Below are 16,649 nucleotides of genomic sequence, written 5' to 3' on the forward strand. Positions count from 1 at the left end.
CAGAGGGTAAGAGGGTTGGGGCGTGGGAGATGAGGGTAAGGGGGATCAAATATATGGTGATGGAAGGAGAACTGACTGGGTGGTGAACACACAATGGGATTTATAGATGATGTAATACAGAATTGTACACCTGAAATCTATGTAATTTACTAACAATTTACTAAGAATTGTCATCCCAATAAACTTAATTTAAAAAAAAAGAAGTATCCATTCAGTTATGCTGAGTTAAATTTTAAAATTTGTTCCACAGAGAAACCCCAGGGGAGCCTTCTAAGTCATTTAAATGGAGAGGTTGACTTTGGGACTGAACTTATGGATGTGCCTTACAAGCAGCAGCGCCACTAGCATAGCCGCTAGTATAGTAAGGGACTGCAGAGAGACCTTAATTCTGTGAAACCCACTATTAATAGAAGATACATGAAATGTAACTGATTTTGATTTAGTGTGCTCTCTGCATATGTATTTATGTACGTAAATTAATTAATGGTCTTCATGAGTTCATGTATGTGAACTCGATCCTCCAACTCATTTCTGTATTTCTGAAATTTCAAAATTCAAAAATCTTCTATCACTCTGTAACCATTATAATTGAAAAGTGAAAATGCTATCTCTTTTGTAAGTCCCTTCTTCCTAAAAAATGAGAGATATTAGAGGTGTCTGTCTCAAAGGATTTTTATCAGCAGAGTTTGGGTTGGTATTTTAAACTTTTGGAACATAGGGAATTGTTTTTTAAACTGATTCCCTCTTTTATGCCGCTACCTTCCTAATGTTCATGCAAAGTATGTGTCACAGGAGACTGTTTTTAAATCCATATTTCTTTGTTATACCTCTCCATACAATGTGCTGTTACTGTTTTCTGTGATTTACAACTGACCATTTGGCCACTTTTTGGTTTTTAATGACTTCTTTTACACCCCCTCCAGTTTTTATGAAGAATGTTCAAATGTACATACAAATGGAAATAATAGTACCATGAACACCTGAATACTACCACTTGGATACAATTGTTAACATTTTATTACATTTGTGTGTTATATATTTCTTGATACTTTTTTTTTTTTTTTTTTTTTGCTGCATTTGACCACTGAATGCTACAGCAAGCATCTCCTAAAATTAAACACATCCTTCTACAAATGCCATACTTGGACAAAAAACAACACACAACATTGTTTAGTCTGTATTCAAGTTTCTCCAGTTGTCCAGTAGTACCTGATTTTCTCCAACCAGAGTTGAGTCAAAGTTCTTGCATTATATTTGATTGTTGTTGCTTTAGTCACTTTTAACATACTCTATTTGCCCCCCCTCCACTCCCCCCCCCCCATGACATTGGCTTCTTGAAGAGATCAGGCCACTCATTTGTAGAATGTTCCCACATTCTGATTGTTTCCTTGTGGTGTTTATCTTGTATCCCTAGCCACTGTGTTACCTAAAAAGGTTGGGTCTGAAGGCTAGATTATATTTACTTTTTCTGTCATAAATGCCCGTTTGCATTACATTGATTCATACCAAGGCATATAACATCAGGGTGTTTGCCTGAAGTGTGGTCATTTGGTTGCAGTGGTTGGTATTCACCATACATATCCATTTTTAAGATGGATTTTTTTTCCTCCTTTGCGATTAGCAGCTGTTCATCAGTGAAGTGATATTTTGGTTCCCTACAAATAATCTGTCCCAGCAGCCTTTTGTCCTGATGTTTTAGCATCTATTAATGAGTCTTGTCTAAATCAGTTACTTTGTTTGGGCTTGCAAAGAAATGCTTTTCTAACCCTGTCATCCCTCTGGATCTATTAGCCAACTGTCCTCTGTTTCAAACACCTTTCCCATGTCAACTGGAATTAACCTACAGTTCTTAAAAAGATGAGGTGTACATGCTTCTTTTCTTTTGCTATATCAACTGCTTAACTTTGAAAACTCAACTCTGAAATCTGAACGTGATTTCAACTCTGAAAATTTGTTACTTGTTATCCCCAGTGTTGGCAAATAACGTCATTTCTCTCTTTCAGTATCAGGGATTTTTGTCTTTTCAGTGTTTTTATATCATTTCAGTCACTATTCCTTTCTTCAGTAGACTTAATTTTTTTAGAAATTTTAGATGTACAACAAAAATGAAAACACATTACAGTTCCATATACCCTGCACCCAGTTTCTCCTATTATCAACATCCTACATTGGTGTGATACATTTATTCCAATTAGTGAGCTAATATTGATGTATTATTATTAACTGAAGTTTGTAATTTATTCAGCTTTCTTTAGTTTTTACCTAATGTCCCTTTTCTGTTCCAGCTATTCCATCCAGGGTCCCTCCTTACATTTAGTTGTCATGTCTCCTTATGATCATCTTGGCTTTGTGTTTCCCAGACATTCTTTGAATGTTTTTGGTGACTTTGAGGAGGACTGATCAGGTATTTTTCAGATCCACTTTATTAAAATTTGTCTGATTTTTTTTTCATTTTTACACTGTGGTTAAAGGTTTGGGGGAGGAAGACAATGAGGTAAAATGCCATTTCATCACATCATAGCAAGAGAAGTTATTATTTACATAATTTGTGACTGTTGATGTTGACCTTGCTCGCCTGGCTGAGGTAGTGTTTGTCAGATTTCACCCCTATGAAGTTACCCCCACAAACACACACCCCTTCCCTATTATATGCTTTGGAAGAAGTCACTATTTGCAGCCTACACTTAAAAGAGTGAGGAGTCATCGCTTCTCGGCCTTTTGGCTAAGATCAAGTGAAGAGTGAGGAGTTATGCTCTCCCTTCTCAAGAGTATAAATTATTTGGAATTATTTGGAGAACATAAATTGTTTGGAATCCTTGTGCACGAGGGATTTGTCTCTCTTCCCATTTATTCAATTAATGTCAGTATAGATTCATGGATATTTATTTTATACTTTGGGTTATAATCCAATATGACTTTATTTTGTTGCTCAAATTGTTCCTTCCAGCTTTGGCCTTTTGAGAGTTCTTTCAGTTGGCTCCTTTGCCCCGTTGACATACCTCCATCAAAGTGGGTGTTTTTTGTGTAAGTTTTTGAGGACCTCCTTACTTTCTGACACTATAAGATTTACTGCCCCAGTTCTGGAGTCAGCCATTTCTCCAAAGAGCCCTGTTTCCATTTTTTTTGCAGAGGGCTGTTAGAAACCAAGATCTGGGTGCTAGTTGTGCTTGTTGCTACTGGGATGTAGTTTCTTTTAGTCACAGTCAGCGGACAGAGTGAAGAAATGAGTATGTGTATATTAGCACACACATATAAATATGTGTCTATACACATGTCTATAAATATTCCTGTGTATAACCATCTGTGTCTGTAATAAGTTAAATGTGAATTCTTAACTGTCTTCAACCCTAATCATTACGTGGATCATTCTGGCATCCTCCCTTTACTGATCAGTCAATTTCCTCTATCAGTGAGAACCCTACCTCCCATACCATATGCCATCCATTTACTTAATTTTTCAGTTCCAGTGTGTATACACGTATAACAGCGTCAGAATTATTAACCCATACCCAAATGGAAGCAACTATATCAACTAGGAGTTTTGTTGTTGTTGTTGAGTCTTTAGAAATTCCTACATACATAATCATGACATCTGCAAACAAGAAGTTTTACATTTTCTTTCACAATCTGTATACCTTTTATTTTCCCTTGTTATGTTACTGCAGTAAGTAGCACTTCCAGTATGATACTGAATAGGAGTGGTGAGAGGATTATTCTTGTTCAAATACATGCCTTGTTCCTGAAAGTTACGATGTTTCTCGTCATTATAATGTTAACTGCAGGGAGTTTTTTTGTTTTTGTTTTGTTTTGTAGATGGTCTTTATCAAATTAAGGAAATTCCCCTCTATTCCTAGATTTATGAAAGTTTTTACAAATGCGTAGGTGTTAGATTTTTGTCAAATGATTTTTCTTCTTCCATTGTTATAATCATAAGATTTTTCTTTTTCAGTCTGTTGATGTGGTAGGTTACATTAATAGACTTTAGAACCAGCCCTGGCATACCTGAAGTAGATCCTCCTTGGTTGTGGTGTAGAATTCTTTTTATACAATATTGGATTTGATTACTAATATTTTTTGAAGATTTTTACATCAGTATTCGTAAGCGGTATTATTGTGTAGTTTTCTTGTATTGTCTTTATCTGATTTTGGCATTAGGATAATGCTGTCCTCATGGAATGAGTTAGGGAGTGTTTCTTCTGCTTCTGTTTTCTGGAAGAGATCATAGAGATATATTTTTTTTTTTTTCCCCTTTAAATGTTTGCTAGAATTCACCAATGAAACCATTTGGACTTGTTGCTTTCAGTTTGGAAAGGTTAATAACTATTGATTCAATTTTTAAAAATAGATATAGACCTCAGATTATCTGTTTCTCTTTGTGTGAATTTTGGTAGATTGTGTCTTTTCCAGAATTGGTGTGTTTCATCTCTGTTGTCAAATTTGTGGGCATCGATTTTTTTCATAATATGCCTTTACTATTCTTTTAATTCGTTTACTATTCAGTATGATGTCCCCTCTTTCATTTTTTTTTTATATTGATAATTTGTCTTCTCTCTTTTTCTTGCTTAGTCTAACTAAAGTTTTATCAGTTTATATTTTCAAAAGACCAGTTCTTGTTTTCATTATTTTTCTCTATTTTCCTTTTTTCAATTTTATTGATTTCTGCTCTAATTCTTATTACTGTTCTGCTTGTTCTAGGTGTCATTATTCTTTTCTTTTTGATGCTCAGATGTCCCAGGTTTGGCCAGTGGGAACTTCCTGAGGTGACTGCTCTATCGTTTTTTGTCTGATCTGGTTGGTCATTGAGTGTGTTTCCTTGCTTTCTGGCAGAATAAAATGTCTGCATTTCAACTTACCCTTCCTCAACCTGGAACACTCCATTAATTTAGGAAATTGGTTTCAGTCTTAATTTTACATAATTGTTCATTTCTTTCATTCAAACTTTGAACAGATTTGCAACACAGGATCAGCCTTTTTGCTTTTCTTTGGTAGTCTACAGAGCAACCGAGGCTTCCTGTTCATGCTAGTATTGAATGGATACCTCCTTATTTCAAAAACAGAACATTTTCCTGTTCAGCTTACATAGGCATAAAGACACTTTAAATTATACATATCCAAACTTTTATGAAGTCCCTGAAAGTGATTTGTACTTTAGCAGTTTGGACTCCTGCTATGTTAGGAGATAATTGACCACCACGCTACTGCACCTTTTTTAAGAAACTAGAAAATTGAGTATATACAGTATTCTGAATTATCTGATTTGGCTTTTCTGCATCTCTACAATTATTTTATTGTTTATTTTCAACCTGTTTGAACTTTAACTTCAGGGTTTTTATGTTCTTTTTCTTTAACAAATATTTACTATGCACCAGCAACATTTTACAAATATTAACACATTTAATCCTTTTAACAACCTTGTACGTAGATATTATTTATTCTCCTACCCTCTCTTCCATTTTGTAGATGGAAACTGAGGCAGATAAAGTTAAGTAAATTTTCCAGGGTGGTGGGGCCAGAATCTGAATCCAGATAGTCTGCTTCCGAGTCTGAGTTTTAACCACTGTTTTGTGCTGCCTTTCCTCTGCTGGTTAAGTGGAAGATTTGTGTGGAATTCTGAATCCTGTTCTCCCCTTCTTTGTATGTTAATTATGGTGTGATGGGCACCACTTCTAGTACCGTAATGCCTTGATATGGCCTTGCAGACACCAGTTATTTAATAATAGAATTTTGAGATTCCTAATTGGAAGAATTCAGAGCTTGTACTTCATTCCTTTGAGTTACTGGCCCTTTGTTGCAATTCTTTTTGGCCAAGAGACATACATTTTCATGAATAGTGATTAGCTCCAAAAAGATTGAGGTCTCCTTTAAAAGAAGTTTATTAAATCCATTTAGAGTATGAATTTTAAAATAGTATATTCTGTGATAACATGAAAGGAAAGTGAAAACACTTCATAAGGTAGAGAGAACTAAATATTTATAACAAGTATATTTGTGTACATAGTTCCTGCTGGGATCATTATTTTATGAGAACGTATATTACTGGAAGTCCTAGATTCTTGGATCGCAACTCTATATTCCAGTTCTTTGATATGTTAACATGGGGTCCACTGCCTCCTATTTCCTGGTGTAATTTTCTCCTTGTTCTCTGCCTCCTTGTAGTTACTAAGACCTGCTGGTTTCCTAAGGTCAGGGCACATTCCTTTTGAAAGAATATTATCCAGTGCTAATGAAAGGAAGAAAGTAGCAGGAAGCACTTTTTCATTTATGTTTTTAAAATTAAATGCAAATACATATACATGGAATGTTGGGGAAAAATAAAATAAAGATAAAAAGACCAAAACTACCCATAATCTTGCTAATAATATTTTGCTGTATTACTTTCCACATATTTTATGCATGTGTGAGAGAGATTATGTATTGTTATATACACATGCTCACATATACATTTAGATGTTTATAAGGGATCCCAAAGTAGTATTAGTATACATGAATTGGGGACCACTTTAGTGATAACTGCTTTAATTTGATTGGGGATAAAACCCAAAAAAAATAGATTTTGTTTAAAAAAAATCTGTCGCTTAACAGAGCAAGAGTTTTTATAAGATAAGATTTGCAACACGTCTTTGTACCTTAGTCTACTAAGGTTTGTTACCATCTCTTAACTTTCTTCTAACAGTGGAAAATACAGGAAGGGGTTTTAAGGGTTCCATGAAGTCAAAACCGTTTTAGTAATTTGTTATTTGCCTTTTTCATGCTTGTTCTCAAGAGTTTTCCAGAGACCACGTGACCTGACCTGTGATGTGGCAGCAGAGTGAATGCAGAAACACATAAGAGAATCCAGCTGTCTGAAATTAAGCCAGACAGGAAAGGGATTTGTGAAACAGAGGTACTCTTCTCACTGGAATAAAAAAAAAAAAAATAGTTATTTTCCATCAAAATGCTAGTAATATTAACGTGTAATAGGTTTGTTATTGTTTTTTAATTAAGTTTAAACATTTTTAAATGCTTCGTTTTAATGTCTAATATAGTAAATAATGATATAATCCACATAAACAAAAGTCCTTTGGGATCTCCAATAACTTTGAAGAGCACAAGGGGTCCTGAGACCAAGAAGTTTAAGAGCTGCTACATTATATAATATCAAAAAAATCATTTGTTGATTTTACTACCTATCTTATCAGAAAAATCTTGGGAAGCTTCAAGGCTTACAGCAGCAGGTACAAATTTTCCAAATTTTTAATTTTCACTCGATAGTTTGAATTTTATTGTTGGAAGTAAATACTATCATTTGTTTTCCCTGAAGTAATAGGTTCATTTTGTTCATTTTCAAGAAAATGTCTTCCAGTTACCTTAGTCCAAATAATAGTTTGTCAGTCATTCTTTTAAGTAAAAATGGTATTCCATGAAAAAGTGGCTCACAACTCATATAGTGACACAGGTGCTTTTCCTTCAAGCAACCGTTATTTTTCAGGATACAGCAGAAGTACTTATGTGTACTTGCCATGTCATCATACAGATAATTTGGATATTCCTCTTTAATAGTACATCAAAATACAACAATTTCACTGCATTGTGAAATCCGAAATTATATGAATACATGTTTTCATACTCTATGATATTAATATTTAAATCCATTGGTCTATTTTGCATTTAAATGATCTTTTGCCCATGCATCATTCATTTGAAAAACACTGCTCTACAGATCTCCTAAATGTTGTTATATTTCATTGCCATAGTGTGCTATGAGGGCTTACAGGGCAATCACCAAAACCCCATCTGTCTCAGGTATTCAGGTGTCAAAATGTATACAATTAACAATTTTGAGGAAAAAAATTGTTGACTGAAGCCAGACTGATCATTAAAAAAAGAGACAAGCCACAAATTATATCTGCAATGAAAGAGGGACATCACAACATATCTTGCCGACTAAGGGATTATAAAGAAGTATACGCTAATGATTAAACAACTTAGATGAAATGGACAAATTCTTTTTAAAGATACGCATTATCGAGACTGATAAAATGAGAAAGGTGTGTATTTATTAGAAATTGAATTTATAACGGGACACTTTCCTGCATGCACTGTGGTTCACAAGAGAACACTCATTCGATGGGACCACTAATCCTAAAGCAATGATTCTTAAACTTTTTAGTCTTGGAATAGCTTTACATTCTTAAAATTTGTTGAGGATCTCAAATAGGTTTTTCTTTTGTGGGCTATGCCTATCAAAATTTACCTTACTAGAAATTAAAATTATGAACTTTAAAATATATCAGCTTATTTGCAAAACAATAGGAAGTTAACATAAATAACTTTTTAATGAAAGTAACTTTTCTGAAAAAAAAATAATGTAATCTATGAATCACAGGTCTCTTAGCATCTGGAAAACTATGCATTTGTGAGAGGATGAGAGTGAAAAAGGCAAATAACAGGTATTTTTGTATTGACATTTTGTCTTTGAGCACCTTACAGCTGTAGTTTCCTTGTCTCTGACATGCATAGTTTCAGAAGAGAAGTCTGTGGTAATTTTTATTCTTGTTTCTGAATGAGTTCTGGGAATTGTTCATCTTTTGCTCAGACTTGAGGAGTTTTGCCTTATGCTATGTAAATTAGTATTCAGCCAAAGACCTGAGAGGACCCCTGCACTGATTCCTGGAGCTCGGTCCCCTCTGACTAGCTCTCCTCTCTCTACTCTCCCCTCCAGACTCCAGTTACCTTCATCTTCCTGATCTGGCTCCTCATCCCAGTGAAGCTGCTATGCTCTGTTTGGTGTGGCCCTTTCAGCACAGTGGTCTGGAAATGGCCCCCAGTCAGAATGGCAGGGCAGTCATAGGGTTAACTAATTTGCTTCCCTCTTTTAGGGGTTGAAGACCTAATCTCTTGTCCAGTATTTGATAACAGTATCATATTTTCTCTACTTTCTAGTTACTGAAAGAGGATAAATCTGATCCCAATACTCCACCATGCCAGAAGCAGAAGTCAACTTTATTAATTATTATTTTTAGAGTTGCTTCAAGAACTAATGTTTTAAAAGAACTGAACACAGTTTAAGTGGGTAATACTGGACAATGTAATGTTTTTCTTTAGGAAAATCTAAATTGCTGTGGATCAGGGTTAAAATATTAGTAGCCTCAGTAACTAAATATAAAAAGGAAGGCAAGATAGGTCAGGTGACTTCTAGGACACTCATACTGGAAGTAATAGATTTCATGTTTCATTTGTTCAGTTTGCAAGTATTATTGGGTGCTTCCTATGTGCCAGGCATTGTGCTTAAGCATTCAATATACAGAATGAATAAAACAAGAATTCCCTGCCTTCTTGGAGTGGATAGTCTAGTGAAGAGAATCAAACACAAAAGTAAGTGAACAGTGAGAACTCTGATAAAGTACAGTGGAGAAGAACATGGTGTCATGGAAATGTATAAGGGCACCCAGTTTAGATTGCAGTGTTGGGAACTGAGCTGAAACTTGAGATTTGAAGGATGAGCAGGAGCTTATAGTAGTCAGGAGAGGAAGTAGGTTGAATAAAACATGCGCAGAGCAGTCTAGGTCGAGGGAAGGCTTATGCAGAAGCTATCAGGAGGGGTCTTGCACATGCCAAAGGCCTGATGGAAGGCTAATGTGGTTGGGAGCAGAGTACCGTTTGTTGAGGCAAGGAACACCGGAAGAGGACCAGGTTATGTTTCGGGAGATGCTGAGTTGGAAGTGCCTTTGGAACATCCAAATAGGAATATCACATAGGCACACGGGTTTGAAATCAGGATGAGATTGGAATTGAAAGTACATTTGCATCTATTTTATTGAGGTGGTGATTGCTGTGTGTGGGGGTGAAATTAACCAGAGGAAAGGAATATAACCAAAGGAATATAGAAAGAGAAGTTCCCCCTTTTAATGTCCAGGTAGAGAGGATGGTGACTCATTAAAGAAGCCAAAGAAGAACTGATTTCAGCAAACCAGGACAGCGAATTATTAAAGAATTATTAAAGAAGCTACAGAGTAATAGTTTCCTGTGGCTGCTGGAACAACAGAAACGTATATATTCTCTCATAGTTGCAGAGATGAGAAGTGTGAAATCAGTAGGTGTTGGCAGTGCTGTGTTCCCTGCAGAGCTGCCTCCAGCTTTGGGTGGTTGCCAGCATTCCTTGACTTGGGGCCACACCTCTCCAGTCACTGCCTCTGGTCACATTGCCTCCTCCTTTTCTGTGTTTCATCTCCCTCTGCCTTATAAGGCCATTTGTGATGGCATTTAGGGTACACCTGGATAATCCTTGATAATCTCATCTCAAGAGCATTAATTTAATCATATCTGCTAAGGCTTTGCTCTGTTTTTACCTACGCAACACTTCTAACACTGAATTTATGGGTGTTTCCCTCAGACTAACCAATTCTCCAACTCTCCAGACACCCATTGGGTGTCCTACAGTTTAATTGTGATACTAACTACCAGAGTTAGTATACACACCACAGGTTAAAGGTTCAGTCCCACTTCAGATGCCAGTTGCAAGTCTGGCATCTGGTATTTCTTACCAAATGACTGCAAAGTCGAAGTGGGGGTGGTTCCCCGTAACCTGTTCCCTCAGGTTTCATAATTTGCTAGAAACTGCTGACAGAACTCAGAAAAGCACCTTACGTAGTATTACTGGTTTATTGTAAAGTAATTACTGGTTTATTGTAAAAAAAATCAGACCAGTCAGATGGAAGAGACGCACAGGACAGGCGTGGGGAGGAGGAGTGTGTGCAGCTTCCGGGGCCTCTATGAGCACCCTCCCCTCCCAGCCCCTTGCTGTGGTCACCAACCTGGATGCTCTCCGAACCCCATCGTTTCAGGGTTTTTATGGAGGTGCCATTATGTAGGTATTTTTTATTCAATCACTGGACATTGATGATTAACTCAATCTCCAGCCACTCTCCCCTCACTGGAGGTCTCCAGTAGGGTTGGAAGCTCCAACCCTCCAATTTTGCCTTGGTTCTGCTAGCAACTAGCATCCATCTTAAAGCCACCGATGAGCCCCAGCCACCAGTCATCTCATTAGCATACAAAAGACACTCTTGTACCACTCCAGAGATTCCAAGCATTTTAGGAACTATATTTGGGAACCAGGGATTAAACCAAATATATACTTCTGTGTCACATTCAACATATCACATCAGCCCCAAGGATTAGGGGCTCATATCTTTGGGAGAGCATATTTCAACCTACCACACGAGAGAAGAGAGTGTTTCAAGGATTTAATTGATCAACTATGTCCAGTACTTCTGCAAGATCAAGTGAAATGTGAATTGTACAGCATAGAGAATAGAGTCAGTAATAATGTCATACATAGGTATGCTGCCAGGTGGGTACTAGTCAGGGGGATCACTTCATGAGTTATATAAATATCTAACCACTATGCTGTACACCTGAAACTAATATAATATTGAATGTCAACTGTAATTGAAAAATAAAAGTTAAGTTAAATGTGGACTGCAAAATATCTCTTTGGCAGTCTTAGACAGAGACCTGTTTGATGGCAGCAGAGGCCAGGTTAGGGGGTGTTAATTAAGAGTGTATATAAGGTGTTTGGGTTGCTAGAAGTTACAAGACTTCTTGTTTGATAGCCTCTCGTGTGAGGCGAAAGAAATTATAGGGATTAGAGGTTTGAAGAGAATGAAGAAATAAAGGTAGGGAGTGGAAAGTAAAGAGCGTTATTGTGCTTTCACTGAGGTTGATCATGAAATGATAGTTGTATTTATCTGTCCTATTGGGTTACTTTTTCTGTTTGCACTTGGGCGTAAGTATGGAGAAAGCAAATAGCTGGGTTGAGCTAGGCTTGGGATTTTGCAAGACAGGAATCTAAGGAGGTTAGGGTATTCATAAAAGTATTTTCAACAGAATGGAGCATGGAATTTAGGTTGCCTAAGAAAATAAGTGAATATAGTAAAAGGAAGACAGATGGGGAGAAGGTAGAAAGTTATGGTGCTAGAAGACCATCTGAGGTTGAAGAATGTGCAGGTGGTTTCTAAGTAAGCTACCAGAGATTGTAGTAAGAGGGGTATACCTGAAACACATTTTCTGCGGTGGGTCAGTTTCGAATGATGACTAGATCCCCAGGTCGTAACCACAAGAATTAGTGGCTAGGGGTTCGGTGGAGAAATTGATTGTTGTCGATGAGGATGTCAAGGAACTGAAAAACCATTGTTTTGGAGAGTTTGGTCTCAAGGATGTTGTTCTCACCCAGATGCTAGCAGGGCTTAGGTGAAGGGGAGGACTTCAGGTAGGTGTGACTATTCTCAGAAAATGAGGAGGGTGATTGGGACGTTAGTGGATCATAGCAGCAAGGAGGGAAACTGGGTGTTATAGCTGAGTAACATGGGCTTTAAAGGAGCAAGTTGTGTGTGTATGTCTTACAGGCATTTGGGAAGGATGATAGCGCTGGGCAGTGGGCAAGATACCTGCACCACCATTGGAGAGAGCAACGTGTGAAGGGGTGTTTTGAGAGAAGACAAGGTTTAATTTCAGAATAAAGAAGCTAAGCAAATGCTTAAAAAAAAGGATTGAAAATGTAGAGGAATTTGGAGCTGCATTTCTGGTGGCTCTACAGAAAGGTTTCGGAGGATGAGGAGGGGAGGCCTTGGTCCCATTCAGAGGTGTAGAAGTCCACCGGGATGACAGTCATGGCATTTGGTTGGGCAGTAAATTTTTTTTTTTTTTTTTTTAATGAAATGAGGAATGAGAGTCATGATGTATTATTTTGCCTCATTCTTTTCTTTGAGATGGTGGCTGCTAGGCCCAGTTCCCAAAATAACTAACTTGACCTGAAGTAAAAGCTTCAGTTGATTGCAGTCTTAATTTGCCTCACAAGGCAAGTACTGCAGCTTTTATAGCTTTTCCTTACCACTGTTTGCAACAGAAGGCAGTAGGGAGATGGAAGTGAAAGAGGCAGAGTAACAATGGTGATGCCATACATAAAAGTCTATTGGAAAATGTGCTATAAATTTATCAGTTACAAACCTGGATTATTGGATATGTGGGTTTGTAATATTTGAATTCTAGGTGGATTGCCCACTGAACATAGCACATTTCTGGTGTACCCCCAATCTCTCCAGTTACCCAGGATAAATTTAAGGAATACAAATTAAAAGAGTTGGTAAAATAGAACAATATCAGAATAAACAAAAGGTCACATGATGATTATTATAGGTAAAATATGGTCCAGCTTAAGCTTAGAAAGTTTAGGGTAACAGATTTGCTTCACTATATACATTTGTAAAACTGCACAGATTTTGTGAGCTAGTTTTGAGTTTTGAGTTTACATGTTCTGGTACTATTTATAACTCCCTGTTGTCTTTATTCCTAAAGAGCTACTCCCCATTTTAAATTGCTGCCAAATTGGCCATCTGCTTTTGGTTTCCCACTAGTTAATTAGTTTTTCATCATGTATTTAACCAAAGCAGTTCTTCTATTCATTCCTGGAATATCTTGTTGGTAGCCATTGTTAGCATACACTTCTAACTGGCAGACTATTCGGTAACTAGGATCTTATTGTTGATGTGTTCTCTAGCCTCACAGTGCTGCGAGATTAATCTTCGTGATTAATTCAAATTCAAAATGTATTTATTAACTGTCTTCTGTACCCAAGGTGCAGTGTGCTAAATACTTCGAGAAACTTTTTTAAAAAGTAAAAACTTTTCTGCCTTCCAAATGCCTATAGTCCCATGGAGAGAGAGCATGTATGTAAATATGCCAAAATCATGTAGTTATAATTGCTGACACAAGTTAAAATGCTGTACGAGTTCAGGAATTTTAGGCAAGATTGTGATATGATTCTTCATGTCTCTCATTCTGTTTTCTACTCTGACCACTAAAATCCAGATAGGGTCAAAAAATAAGATCTGGGTAACTTTTGATAAAAGAAAATCATCTAAAATAAAATGATGGAGAAAGGTTAAAAGTTAAAAACAATTTCATGAACGCTTAAAAAAAAGTTATGAAATTGTAAAGGAAATCAATAATAATAATAATATAATATCAGGTGTGGTAGAATTCAAGGCATAAAATAGTAAACAAAACAGAAAGCATCTTTTTTTTAATTGATGGATTGTAGTAGGAGACTTTAACACTTATCTCTGAGAGTAAAATATGCAGAGAATAAACAGTAGGAAATATTAGAGTTTTAGATAAATTTATGAAGAACTCCCAGTTTCATGGCATGATCCAGTATTTCTGTGAATTCCCCAATTTATTTCCTTATGATCGAGTCTCTTAACTATTGGATGCTTCCTCAGTTTGGCTTATGAGTCAGCCAGTATGCAAGCCTTTGGGTTCTTTATTATTTTCTGCTAGAAAGCCAATCCTAAATATTTTGTGAAATAAGTAAGATGACCCAGTATTTCTTGAGTTAAGGGGAAGCCACATGAGTGAAATGAATTAGGAACATTTCTTTGAGTTTAAGATCAGATTTTTTTTTAACACACACAGACACACACACACACACACACACACACACACACCCTATACCAAGCCTAACCCTGAAGAAAATATAAAGGTAAATTTAAAAGTGACGGCAATATTAGACTATTGCTTCCAGAAAAATGGAATAGATGTACTTTTCCCTGTTCTCCCATGTAAATACAGCAAAAAAGCCTTTTCCATGTATAAAACAAATACAAGAGTTTGAAAAGTGGAGAGAAGAGGGTAGATCGGCTTAGGACCTCAGGACCCAAATAATACGACGGCAAAATTCCTGAATTTTCTTATTGCCTCCTATATTTTAGAATGGGTGTGTAGAGGCTGGCAACCCAGAAATGTTGGGCGCAGACAAATAAAAGCCCCAGGAAAAGTCTGTCTTCTCTAGCCGAGGACTGGGGAAGGGATAACTTCATGTGACAGAAAGCTTTTAAACAGTAACCACGCAACCCCAGCCAAATACACAGAAGAAAATCACCCTGATTAGCAAAAGTCAAGTGGGATTCTAGACTTCATCCTCCTTAGGTATAGCAAGGGAACGCCTCCCCCCAGGGTGTCAGTGGAGGAGGCATGGGGAGAGGAACCACGCACTCCTCCTAGCAAGGGCGTGTTAGTGAGGATCCTGAACTCTAACCTTCACCAAGTCCCAAGAAAGAGTCCGTTCTTCCCTCCCCCTCACCTGTGGTCAGCAGAAACCTAGTGAGGAGCCTGCATTTTCACCCCGCCAGACAGTAATGCGCTGTGTCCTTCCTCACCAGAGCAATGTCAGAGGAAGCTTGCTAGAGTAAAATATTTAAATAAGATCCAGAGTCTCATAACATAATACCTCAAGTCTCCACGTTTCAACTGAAAATATCTTCTGTCAAGAACCAGAAATATGCCAGCTCAAATTGAAAAAGACAATTAATACATGCCACCACCAAGATAACACAGAGGTCAGAATAAACTGACAAAGATTTTAAAATAGCCGTCAAAAAATGTTTCAACAAACACACTTAAAACCAATGAAAAAATAGAAATTCTCAACAGAGTCTCAGCAACTTTGATGAAATGAAAAAAGTTGTTTAGAAAGCACAAGCTGCCACAACTCATACAAAATGTTACAGATAATTTGAATAGCCTTATAACTGTTAAAAACATTAAATTTGTAATTTTAAAATGAAAACCAGAATTGAGTGGTCTCACTGGACCTGTGCCAAATGCTTTAAGAATTCACACTATTTCTACACAATCTCTTCCAGGAAATACAAGATGAAGGAACCCTTCCTTATTCGTTTTATGAAACTAGTACTAACCTTGCTACCAAGACCAGGCAAAGACAATAGCAAAAAAGAATACAGACCAATATCCTTCATAAGCATAGAAGAGAAAATTTCTTAACAAAATATAGGTAAATATAATTCAGCAATATGTACAAAATAATACACTATGACCAAGTGGACTTCATTCCAAGAATGCAAGGTTGGCTTCATATTTGAAAATAAGTCAGTATAATGACCCGTATTAATAAGATATCGAAGAAAAATCACACAATTATATCAATTGTTACAGAAAAAGCGTTTGACCAAATTTAATATCATTCATGACTAAAATCTCAGAAAACTAGGAATAGAGGGGCACTACCTCAATTTGATAAAAAAGAAGTACAGAAAACATGCAGTTAATGTCATACTTGAATGAATGCTTTCCTGCCTCTAGGTTGGGAACAAGGCGGCAAGGATATTCATTCTCATTGCTCTTATAATACTGAGAGTTCCAGCCAGCACAATAAGATATAGGGGTGGGGAGCGGGAAGGCATACTGATTGGAAAGGGAAAAATGAGACCGTTCCTGATTCCTATGACGTGATCTTATGTGTAGAAAATGCCAAATAATATGTTAAAAAAAAAAATAAAATAAAGCCTGTAGAGCTAATAAGTGAGTTCAGCAAGACCAACATGCAAAAATTAATTTATATACTCTAGCACTGAACAGGTGGAAATGGAAACTGAAAATACAGTACCATTTGCAGTGACTCAAAAAAATGAAAGCATGTGTAGGACTTGCATACAAAAATTGTAAAATGCTGATGAAATAAATTTAAGACCTAAATAAATGAAGACACATACTTTGTTCATAGGTTGGAAGACTCAACATAGTATAGAAGTCTGTTTTCCCTAATTGGATATACAAGTTAAACAAAATCTCAGCAAAATATTTGTGTAGGT

The 16,649-nt window shown here is 36.7% G+C and overlaps 1 protein-coding gene across 7 annotated transcripts in view; it reads left to right on the forward strand.

The window, feature by feature from the left end:
• MAPK8 (mitogen-activated protein kinase 8) overlaps nucleotides 1-16,649 on the forward strand; it is a 104,535-nt gene that overhangs the window by 16,347 nt on the left and 71,539 nt on the right. For 2 of the 7 annotated variants that reach the window (XM_074337235.1, XM_074337238.1), the window contains exon 2: nucleotides 6,764-6,883. The exons of 4 other annotated variants lie outside the window; for them this stretch is intronic. The gene's annotated coding sequence lies outside the window, so the exon portion shown is untranslated. Of the gene's footprint in view, nucleotides 1-4,700; nucleotides 4,761-6,763; nucleotides 6,884-16,649 lie in introns of those variants that run through there. One more of the 7 variants, XM_019730137.2, reaches the window with a different exon arrangement.

Source organism: Rhinolophus sinicus, linkage group LG07 (assembly GCF_036562045.2).
Source record: "Rhinolophus sinicus isolate RSC01 linkage group LG07, ASM3656204v1, whole genome shotgun sequence".
NCBI classification, from domain to species: domain Eukaryota; kingdom Metazoa; phylum Chordata; class Mammalia; order Chiroptera; family Rhinolophidae; genus Rhinolophus; species Rhinolophus sinicus.